The 11277-nt window shown below is 39.3% G+C and overlaps 7 non-coding genes across 7 annotated transcripts; 3 read left to right on the top strand and 4 right to left on the bottom strand.

The window, feature by feature from the left end:
- The first annotated feature begins 22 nt into the window (after positions 1-22).
- Positions 23-95, top strand: trnak-cuu. Its single transcript has one exon. It is a non-coding gene; the product is annotated as a tRNA-Lys (tRNA).
- A 360-nt stretch (positions 96-455) lies between these two features.
- trnak-cuu lies at positions 456-528 on the top strand. The gene has a single exon. It is a non-coding gene; the product is annotated as a tRNA-Lys (tRNA).
- A 2015-nt stretch (positions 529-2543) lies between these two features.
- On the bottom strand, positions 2544-2617 carry trnan-guu. Its single transcript has one exon. It is a non-coding gene; the product is annotated as a tRNA-Asn (tRNA).
- A 369-nt stretch (positions 2618-2986) lies between these two features.
- trnak-cuu lies at positions 2987-3059 on the bottom strand. The gene has a single exon. It is a non-coding gene; the product is annotated as a tRNA-Lys (tRNA).
- A 445-nt stretch (positions 3060-3504) lies between these two features.
- trnan-guu lies at positions 3505-3578 on the bottom strand. The gene has a single exon. It is a non-coding gene; the product is annotated as a tRNA-Asn (tRNA).
- Positions 3579-4055: 477 nt separating this feature from the next.
- On the bottom strand, positions 4056-4128 carry trnak-cuu. Its single transcript has one exon. It is a non-coding gene; the product is annotated as a tRNA-Lys (tRNA).
- A 395-nt stretch (positions 4129-4523) lies between these two features.
- trnan-guu lies at positions 4524-4597 on the top strand. Its single transcript has one exon. It is a non-coding gene; the product is annotated as a tRNA-Asn (tRNA).
- The last annotated feature ends 6680 nt before the right edge of the window (positions 4598-11277 follow it).

Raw genomic sequence — 11277 nt, 5'->3', positions numbered from 1 at the left:
AAGAAATTATTATGACATCACAGCCCGGCTAGCTCAGTCGGTAGAGCATGAGACTCTTAATCTCAGGGTCGTGGGTTCGAGCCCCACGTTGGGCGCAAAATTTTTCCTTCATAAGCATGATGAATACAGACCAGAGTTTGCGCCATTATGGCTTGGGGCTTTGCTGGCCTATATGACTCAATTTTGATCGGAGTCATTTGAACAGATAGATCAGGTCGACCCCAATTACTTATTAATTTGTAAAAAATGTGACAATCTGTGGCTTTGAGTTACGATTTCCATGCATCATCTAAAGGAGATTCATCTTGCCCCAAAATTAACACACACAAGGATCTTTTTGTTGTGTTAATGGGTCACATTCTTTGGTTCCTGTCCCAATTTTTTTCAGGCAGTTGCCAAACTTCCTTCTGCAGGATGGGGGATGGAAAGTTTTTTCTTATATGTTATCAGCACCTGCCCGGCTAGCTCAGTCGGTAGAGCATGAGACTCTTAATCTCAGGGTCGTGGGTTCGAGCCCCACGTTGGGCGCAAAGCTTTTGATTAAAACCCCCCCTAGACGCACAAAAGATATCTAGGAATAATTGCAGGTTAAGATGTATTCAAGCATGTTAGATTGGCTTGGAAAACACTGTTGATGTATCTAAAGGCAATTCAAACAATTTTTAATTGACGCATTTATCAAACATAAAATATGCTTCTAAAACACGTAATTATATTATAGTATATATTATTAAAATGTGCATTTGCTTGCATCTATATAAAAAAATAGATTTGAATGCCTAAAATATTTAATTTGAGTATCCCGGATAGAAGCACCATAATTGTTTACCTATCTGCAGCTCGACACAAAATGGGATGTACAAATATATGACCACTTTACATAAATATATACAATTCGTCTCATTATCACCGGCTGGCTAACACTGGCACATTTACAGAAATGGTAATCAATGTGTGTTGTCATTAAAAATAAATTACTGGCACACTGGCAGCCACATTTGCATATTATAAGCAAATTTGCCTGCTGCAAGGGCATTAAGCAAATCTGTCTTAAGATATCTTAAAATAAGTCAAACTCTTATTAAATTGAAAATTGAAATTTAATTTAAAATTATCTCATGGAAAAGCGGCAGGTAAGTCTCTATATACATTTAAAGGGACAAATAAAAGAGAAATACGTGTACAGAGTAATATCAGGGTTAATTTTTTTAAATAATTATAGAGTTAGTCTAAGAATTTGAATAAGTCTTTGAATTTACATCAATTAAGCTGGTATGCAACACAATTTATTTATATTCCCTTTCCATTTGGGTTGGTTTGGGTAGACTTCAAAAGTTAAGAATCAAGAAACTCCAAGGCACACTCTATTGAAAAAGTTAAAATGCCTTTATTATCATGGCTTGGTCAAGTTAACCTTCTAAAAAACTCCAACGCGTTTCGGCTACTCCCAGAAGAAGGCATTTAGCCGAAACGCATTGGAGTTTTTTAGAAGGGTAACTTGACCAAGCCATGATAATAAAGGCTTTTTAACTTTTTCAAGAGAGTGCCTTGGAGTTTCTTGATTCTTGGCATTTAGTTTCCCATCCAAAGAGCACCTCTGACTTAACCAAACTTTAGAGTCCAAGAAGCGCTCCTCTACCCCCATTCTTTGTTGAGACTTCAAAAGTTTTTGTATTTGATCTTACAGTTCTGTCATTATTCTGTGTCTTTTACATTTACTTAATCGGGTTATAGCCTATGCATTAATAGCCCAGCGATACCTCGAAATTAGGCTGTTGTCTGTTAGGCTACAGTTGTGTGTGACGCTGTAATCCACATCGCACTAATTAATTTAATTTTTATTTTTAATTCTATTTGGTCATTTTGCCTGTCTTTTGTTTGCTTGCCCTTGCTTTATTATTGTACACTTTTGAAAGTAACCAGTTGCATATGGGTTCTGTTATGTCTTTGTCTGTATGTTACTCTTCTGTTACTCTTACTCTTCTATGTAGGCCTACTTTCCTTTTGAGTTGCGCATGTCGCCCATTGGGCCGAGTTCCCCTTGTTTCCCTATTAGTGGGTTTAACTGGGTACCCTGGCTGGCTAGTGCCAGCCTGATTAGGAGAGCCTTGTGATTGGTTAATCAGCTGAGCACCTGTGTATTTAAATTCCAGTGTTGGGAGTGTGGGGGCTCTTCTTTTTCTTGTATGCATGTATGTGCTGTGTGGCAGTTGCTGAGCTGCCAAATTTAGGTGGTGTTTAGACGCGATAACGAAAACAATGCATACATATGTATGTGGGCTATTTGTTGTCATTTCATCTTTTCAACAACAAAAAGACCGGTATAAAATTCTAAATTGTTAGGGGTGGAGGTGATTGGACCCTCATAGCTAGACCACATATTTTTTTTATTTGTAATGTTTATGTGGCACCCTTCTCAGAGCCTATGCCCTAGATTGGACCTCCTATCAAAACTTTCTTTGACCAATGGTAACCTTATGATGAGTATGAGAGCCTTTCCATTATGAAGTACCCCAAGGAGAATCATAGGGGAAAAATGACTGCGTCCCTGGGTGGGCTTGAACCACCAACCTTTCGGTTAACAGCCGAACGCGCTAACCGATTGCGCCACAGAGACTGAGCTAACAAAGTTAGCATTAGCAGCCTACTTAAATCTGACTTAGGGAGAGGGAGGGTGACATGCAGTTTGATTTGTGTTTCAGTGCATGTGGAGGCAGGATGGGTGGGAACATAGTGTGGAGCGAGTTGGGCTGTACAACAGGCACAGAGAAGGCAACACAGTTACATAGGCTATTCACAACTGCATTCACATTGGTAGTAATCTTTTAGACTATTGTCTTTTGAAATACATAATAAAAGGAACTTTTGTCTCCAGTTTGTTTTTAATTATTTTCTAAGCTTCAAAGTGTAATTCCCTTCATCCGCCAGTTATTGCAGCCTTTTGAAGCTACTTGCTAGGATGATTTTTATCAATGAAAAAGACTTGCGCCCAACGTGGGGCTCGAACCCACGACCCTGAGATTAAGAGTCTCATGCTCTACCGACTGAGCTAGCCGGGCTTGAGGACTATGTCATAGCATGATTTGTATTGAATGGACAATATTGATCACAGTACACCTTTTATGAAGAAATAAGAGATAGTATGCCATTACAAATGAAACACTACTCAAGTAAATGTGACTATGAAAATTTACAACTTTAATGGTTATTTGTTTTTACAGTAAATTTAGCACACTTTACAAAGACATTTGAAGACAGACTGACTGCACTGTTAAATATTTGTGCAGCTTTAATGAAATAGCCTACAGTTTTGTACTGTGATAACATCTACAAATGTGGGCACACACTGTGTTGTAACCAAAACATAACATTAGCGATACTAGAAAACAATACAAAAGCAGTTTCATTCATAACCATGGAGCCACAGCGAACTACCCACGAATCCCTTTACCATAATTATGCATCCGTGAACTGTAGGCTAAAAACACTAGGAAAAGACTATCCCGTCCCTGGGTGGGCTCGAACCACCAACCTTTCGGTTAACAGCCGAACGCGCTAACCGATTGCGCCACAGAGACTGAGTTACCACCCTCATAGACAGAAGTCTTTTTATCCCTTTGTTTCAGAACCTTTTCCCTCAGCAAGACTCGTAGGTGGGGGAAGGGTGCTACAGCAGCAGCAACTGCTACAGCAGAGGGAGTGGGGGAGGGGCAGAGTGTGGACAGAGCACATGGGGTGGGGGAGGGGAGAGGTAACTGCACCAACTGACAAAGCACAGGCTGCAAATTTAGTTAGCTTAGGCTACTCATGGCATTTCAGGGCAAATTGACATTGAGCTATGGAAGCTCTTTCAAAGCTGAATCTGCAATTGTGGACCTTGCTATTTTAAAAATACGGAATATAATTAAGAATTTACATTCAGGGTATCATTTCTAAACAGACCTGGCATAGATGTGTCAAGTATTGAACTTCAAATCTTCCACATCAATTGTATTACATGATTATATTTAAAGTATTGATTTACAAAGCATTAGGAAAGGGGAAAAAAAACTTTGCGCCCAACGTGGGGCTCGAACCCACGACCCTGAGATTAAGAGTCTCATGCTCTACCGACTGAGCTAGCCGGGCTGATGATGGGTGGATTAAATCAACCAATAAGAGCAAGCACCACCCCCTAAAGCTACATTTGCTGCATACCAGATGCTTTCTTTTACAAAGCAGATATATTTCACGCTATTTTTTTGTGAAGGAACATTACGATGTATTTATATTCTACACGTCAATTGTTATAGCAAACTTACATATGAATAACTCTGAATGTTTACTGAAACCACAACAGCGTGCTTTCACAATAAATGACAAACTGGTAAACCTTTTCACATTTAAACGTGACCACTTCTAACCCCTTTTTTCTACCCCTTTGTAATGATTTATCTATTTCTTTTTAAAGCGTCACCAGAACTCTGTCGCACTGGGTGTCATGTGACAGTACTAATCCTGCCCCTCCAAGACCCTGCATTCATGTCTCTGTGGCGCAATCGGTTAGCGCGTTCGGCTGTTAACCGAAAGGTTGGTGGTTCGAGCCCACCCAGGGACGATGATACTTTTTCTTGGAAGACTTTTAAGACATAGGTGAGTTAGACATATAGAAAAATTGTATTTTGTAACCAATTTTGTCATACGTATATTGTGATGACTGGAGTGCATTTAATCAAACATATTTGACTCACCTAAGCTGAATTAAATTAATAAGAGCCTCTCTTTTACCACAGAGCAATGATCCACAATTTACAATATAATATTATGCTGAGTGTTTTGCAAATAGCCTTAAAAACATGACAAACAAAAGCAAAGTAAACAAAAAAACAGGGTAGAAATTTTCACTGAAACAGCAGATGGCGCTATATTTCCCTTATATCGCTTTCCAAAAGGAAAGGGTGCACAGGTTTTCCCCAGAACAGCACTATGATACATAGCCTTTGAAGAAAAATTTCCAACACATACTTGTCTTTGAACTGTGGCTGTGGCTTAAAGTGTGCAGGACTTCAAGCAAGGGCATTTACAGAAATTCTCAAGGTTGTTACATACAAATATTTATTTTCAAATCTTAAACCCTGCCTATGCCTGAATTCTGGCTAAGTGCCTGAGAACCTTAAATGTACACTACAAGATTTTCACCTTAAAACAACTGTGCCTGCTTGCCTGCATGTGTGTTTTATGTGTGTGTGTGTGTGTGTGTGTGTGTGTGTGTGTGTGTGTGTGTGTGTGTGTGTGTGTGTGTGTGTGTCACCCTCTAGAGACCAAACCTATGCATAAATATTAAACAGTAATAAACTGAAAGCAACTAGAAACTAGAAAAGCTAGAAAAGCAGCAAGAACATACAGATAGCAGCTTTCACTTGGATAGACCAGACAAACACAAGGAAATGGGAGCTCTGTATAGCTATTTCTACCCTGAGGTAAGCAATTCTTTATTTTGATATTTTCTGCAGCTATAACTACATGAATATTATCTAATGTAATGCACATCTAGCTTGCCCTCATGTCAATGTGATGTCTATGTGCAATAAGATCAGAGTAATGAGACAAAGCAATGACATTTTGCCATATTGTCATATAGAGTTCGGGATTGTGTCATCAAATTGTTAAGAATTGTGGGAATTATGGTAACGGCGGTTAGTATACAGATAGACATTCAAGGGTTTAGGCATGACATGTCAAACATACCTCTTTTTCGCAACTGACAGGTTCAGCATGTACTGTAATCACAAGTGTTGGCCAATTTGGAAATGATCTCTGATATATAACTATGTCTGTTTTACCAGTGGATGTAAAGTAACATAATATAGTGTTTGTACGGGCAGTAGTTAGTTAGCTTTGTATCATCAGTAGGCAAACTCAATGTTACACAGCCTACATAACAGAAGCCTATCTACAGCATTTAATGGTCTTTATTTTATTCAAGTAACACTCCGCTGTCTTGTCTCGTCGTTGTTAAGAAGCTCACATTTGCTCATATCACAGTCCATTTGTTTTCTCTTGTTATCTCCTCTTAACGCTCCTCTTAAAGTATCTGCTTGCAAACTGCAGGTTTCAAGAGTTCCTTTACGCAAACAATTCCTTCGATCCAATTTAATGTCTACATCCACTATGATCAAGTCTGTTTAATTGAAATGAATGTTATAGAGACTATTTTAATGCTATGGCAGAACCATATGCTTAAAGTACATATCTGACCTGCAGTAGGCTACATCTGAAGGTAAAAGAGTTAGGACACTATGGCTAGGGTAAGAGACTGTGTCCTACACCTACAAGATATGGGGAATTCAACTGAAAATCTGAAATCCTCTTTCAGCAGGGGTTGGTGATGATAAGACATGACATTGTCCAGCTATTCACAAAGGAATGAGCTAGAAATACAGATTACCACATACTTTTAAAACACAATAGGTGGGGATTCTGAATGCCAATATGGATGCTGATAAACACATTCAGACTGAGATGATGGACTACACCCAGATTATAATCTTAAAATACACAGGCAGATCAGTCAAACAGTAAACACAATGATGGGGAACATACTGCTGATAATCAGGTCAGGGAACGTACAGAGTCAGAGTGAAACTGAAAGCTGAAAGACAAGTGACAGAAAAAAGATTTAGGGCCAATCTCAATTCTCTATTTTACCCCTTCCCCTTCCCCCTTCCCCTTAGTTTTGCGCGTGCACGTGAGACGAAGGGCTATCTCAATTCTCATTTCGATCGAGGGCTAGGGATAAGGGCAAGGGGTAGATACCCCTTAAAACCAAGTAAGATCGGGAGCTTACTTGAAACCGAGGGGTAAGAGAAATACCCAACATACACGCTCACACGGAAAAATAAGCACACCGAGAGATTCATTGACATGAAATGTTGGCATTAATAAGGATTATAAAATTAAAATGGTAATTGTTTTATGTTGCATTCAATCTTGTGACCATATATTGAAGGTCCTGTTCTTCACGAGGAAGTTTTCAAAAAATCGCTGTTTTGTGAATGTTAACAGCACATCATTATTTGTGCGAATGTCTCGCATTTTACATATTTCCATGTCTACCCCGCGAATTGGCAGCATACCATGTCAGAAATGTAAAGTCCAACAGCAGCTAAATTCGCTGAACTTTTTTACCGTTCGTCTGATATGAATGCTGCATAGGCCTACTGCTGCCGACTCCTCACATAGGCTATTACAGATAGCGATTGCTTCTGATGTCAAGTAACGACCATTTGGATATTATTGTAAAATATCAAAGGAGTTGTGGGATGTTTACATAGCAAACTGCATGTTTATTTTGTCCCCCATCCCTGTTTCATTCACCCCGGACCAAGGTAGGCTGCTTGAACGAACATAGGCACGTTCAGCTGTTGTTGAAATAATTCCTGAACGGTTTTATTCCGAGCTGAAAATGCAAATAGCCTATTTGACAGAAGACAGGTTGCTAGTGACAAAATATTAGCTTTCAGTGTGGTACGATCTCTGTAAATTACGTTAATTCAAGTGTTTCAATCATCCAGCTCTCCCTTATGGTTTGGCTAGTGGTATCTCATTTCCAAGGGGAATATTCTTCACCCTATGTCTTGCCACTCGGTTTCGAGGGACAAGGGCTAGGGGTAAGATGAAGGGATAGGGGAAGGGGAAGGGGTAAAACAGAGAATTGAGATTGGCCCTTAAACATTAGATAGAAACATTTAAACATTACTAAGGGATGAGCCGACCAGGCACGTAACTGGGGCGTTCCGTTCGCATTGCGTCTGCTGCAACAATTAGCTTCCACTATAATCAATGGGAGTAGCAATAGGTGCAGCTTTTGACCATTGACCTATGCACAAATAATTCCAATTTTGACAATGTTCCACCACTTGGATTTTCTTGGTGCATCTCACATATGCCTACTCCATAAAAAAGCAACCTGTAACTAACCTATTAGAATTTCACTCTACAGGCTTTCTATTCAGCAAAGTCATAACTAAGCTACAACACATCCAGAAGTAGCTTCACAATGTAATGTAATCACGCATGAAAGTAAGATAATTGGATAAACACATTTCCCCCATTCCCAGGCCTTGTTCCTTGACAATAAATAAAGAAATGTAATAAGTTGCAGGTATTTTTTTAACTTCTAACTCGCATTGTAGCCTATGTTGGAAACATCTGAATGTAAACACAATGCAAATAGCTATATTGGTATAAATAGCTGTCAATCCCTCATAAAAAAGGAATGGTGCAAGAAAAATATATTGATATCCAAGAACTGCCGACGTGATTTCATCTTAATTATGATGTTGCGCCCAAGCACTGAAGCGAGGGGGCCCATGTCGGGGTTGTGCACCGGTGGTACCCAGATAGCAAAATCAAATTGGCAGATAGAGGACTGCTGGTGGTATGCCATGCCGTTGGACCACCATCTCTTTAAATTTAACTTGTCATGAATATTAAGAAAAGTTAATAAAAGTACATATGGAGTATAACTGAACAAATGAAAAAGATTTAGATTAGACCAATAGTGGCAAAATATTGGACAATTTGTCTGCAACCCGCCAGCGGACCGCCAGAGAACCGATGAGCAAAATGCCCGCCAGCTATGCCCCCACTGGACTGCCAGTGGTCCGCCAGCCTCTTGCTATCTGGGTAGTTACTCCACTGGAGATAAGCAATGCTAATTAATGATTTTAGTGAGCACTACTGACAGACGTGATGTTTCACCGCTGGGAAGATGAATGTGTATTTAAATTGGGTCATTTATGTAGTAGAAAGGTGGAGTCATAATTGAAGTCAGTGCCTTCTTGACCGAGAAAAACTCCCATAATTCCCTGCCTTTCACTGCTCTTCGCTGCCCTACCAAGCCACTCCTCCAGGAAGTAGCCGAGGCCTAGAAACAAGCACTCATTAATGTGACATTTTAGCATTAATTAGGATTTTAAAATTATGGCGTAACTTATTTAACCAGTCCGTTAACAATGTTAACCCAAGGAACAATAGTAAACACTAAAAATACTATATCCCTGATTGTGAATCAACCCTTGAACAATACAATATGGTGAATGTAAGATCCCAGACAAAGGCTAATGCATTTTAAAGGGAAACTTGGCAGGATTAGCTATATTTCCCCCTTTGCTGGGGAAGTTGAGCATTATCCTATTTCAAACTGTGGAAAAAGGTAATGATAAAGCACATGGATTTGTTTACAAGCTAGCGAAACGGTTAGCATAAGTTGGGCAGAACAATGTGGATGTTACAAGGTAAGAAACACGATGTTTCCCACAGAATTGGATTCAATTTTTGGTAGTGTATAGTTGAGTCCTGGGGTGGCGAAGGGGTGGCTTGAGGTTCCAGGAGGGGGGCCATGGACATTATTCAAAACTTAAAATTCTACGGATTTCATTGAATATGTTTTGTTCTCTACAGTACATTACATGAGGTGGGAGGCAAATCGGAGATGTAGCTGGCGTTTTGGATTATGTGGGTCTTAATTAGTGTTTTCACGATACCAAAATTATGACTTCGATACGATACCTGCCATAAATATCACGATGCTCGATACTGAAACGATACTACGGCAAAATCCTACGATATCTGGAAAAGAAAGGACTCATACCTCCTCCAAGTGTATTGAATCATTTGTGTTGAATTCGGTGCACTTTTGTACTGTGCAGGTCAACTCTGGGTTCTAAACTTCCTACATACATTATCATTTTTTATAGTCAGTAAAATAGTAGGCCTACTTTGTGTGATTAAGTCCTTTATTGTTTGTTATAGTTCATTTACATTGTGTTGTTTTGGCAATAAAGTAGCTTTAAATAGCCAAACTAGGCTAGATCAAGGTCAGTGTTGAAATTACTGCATGCAAATCACTGAATGCTATGCAGAGGGGCCTAATCTTTAGGCCATCTTATGTACAGTATAGGCTACCCTAGGCCTTACCGTGTTCATGGGATTTCTTTGGCAGTTGCAAAGGTAAAAATGTGAGGATAGTCTTCTTTGCGCCCAGTGTACAAGTACGACATTCCAACCACTCAGGTCTTCGTCAGATACTGTAGGCCTACACCATTAGCCTACTTGTTGCAATATATCTGTGTGCATTCCTACATTACGTCTATTTCTTTGATAACATGATTTGCTACCACGTAACAATAAGCCGCTATTATTATTAGGACTCAACACGCTTTGGTGGTATTATATGCCGTGGGCTTTAATTAGCGCATTTCAGGTATCCCATCTTACATCTGGCCAATAATTATTAAACAAATTGCACTCTACATGCCATGACAAATATTACCAGTAGTACTGACCGAACATGAAATAGATTGTTTACAAGTTATGGTAATGTTATTCTGGCGTGAACATTGCGCTTTCATCACGTTAGCACCCTATGATTACAGCTCGTTATGTCTCGTCAAAATGATTACAGCTCGTTATGTCTCGTCAAAACGCATTGATGAAGGAAGGTTCGCTTTATCTCAGAGAACCATATACTCGTTTCACTTAGGCTAGACTAAAACAGAAGAGAAGAACTTGGCACTAACCATGTAGTCGTGTTTTCTATAGCATATTCGTTAACCTGTCGTTTTTGAACTCTTTAAAAATGTTGGGATATGTCTGCGAGGTGTTTAGCCAAGTTCCATGCGTAGCCTACTGCTTTTAAATGACTTTTGAAACGGATTGAAACATCCGAAATAGTTGCAGATTTTACTTCACCTTTTGTTTTATCCACAAGGCCGAGGACTGTCGGCAAAGAACTATGTTGACGTTGGCTGCGCACTCACTCACTCAGAGCTGCCTGCTTGACACGCCCACTTGCCTAGATGCGTGCAAGGAGCAGTGAGAGCAGCAGTTCACACAAACACAGAACGTTATTATTTTAATAAAGTATCGATTCTAAAAATGTCGAAAATCGTATCGTTTTTTGTGTGAAGGCATCGTGATACCTTTTTAGTATCGATACACCGTGCAACACTAGTCTTAATATGTGAATTTCTTTCTCTGTGTAATCACTATACAATCTGTGTAGTCTGTACTTAAATTATACAGTGTCAAGCAATTCTAGGGGGGTTTGGAGGTATGCTCCCCCAGAGAATTCTTTTAAAAAATTACCCCTCAAATGATTTCTTCTAGTTAGTTTTGAGGGAATATGGATACATTTATAAAATAAGCCATCAATAGGTTTAGGTTATATGGATTGAAACAAGATTCTGATGTGTAACAAATCAACAAGATTTGTCACTTTTAAAATGAACTAGA

The sequence above is a fragment of the Alosa alosa genome, chromosome 24 (assembly GCF_017589495.1).
Source record: "Alosa alosa isolate M-15738 ecotype Scorff River chromosome 24, AALO_Geno_1.1, whole genome shotgun sequence".
Lineage (NCBI taxonomy): Eukaryota > Metazoa > Chordata > Actinopteri > Clupeiformes > Clupeidae > Alosa > Alosa alosa.
This window is presented reverse-complemented; position numbering and strand designations above follow the sequence as displayed.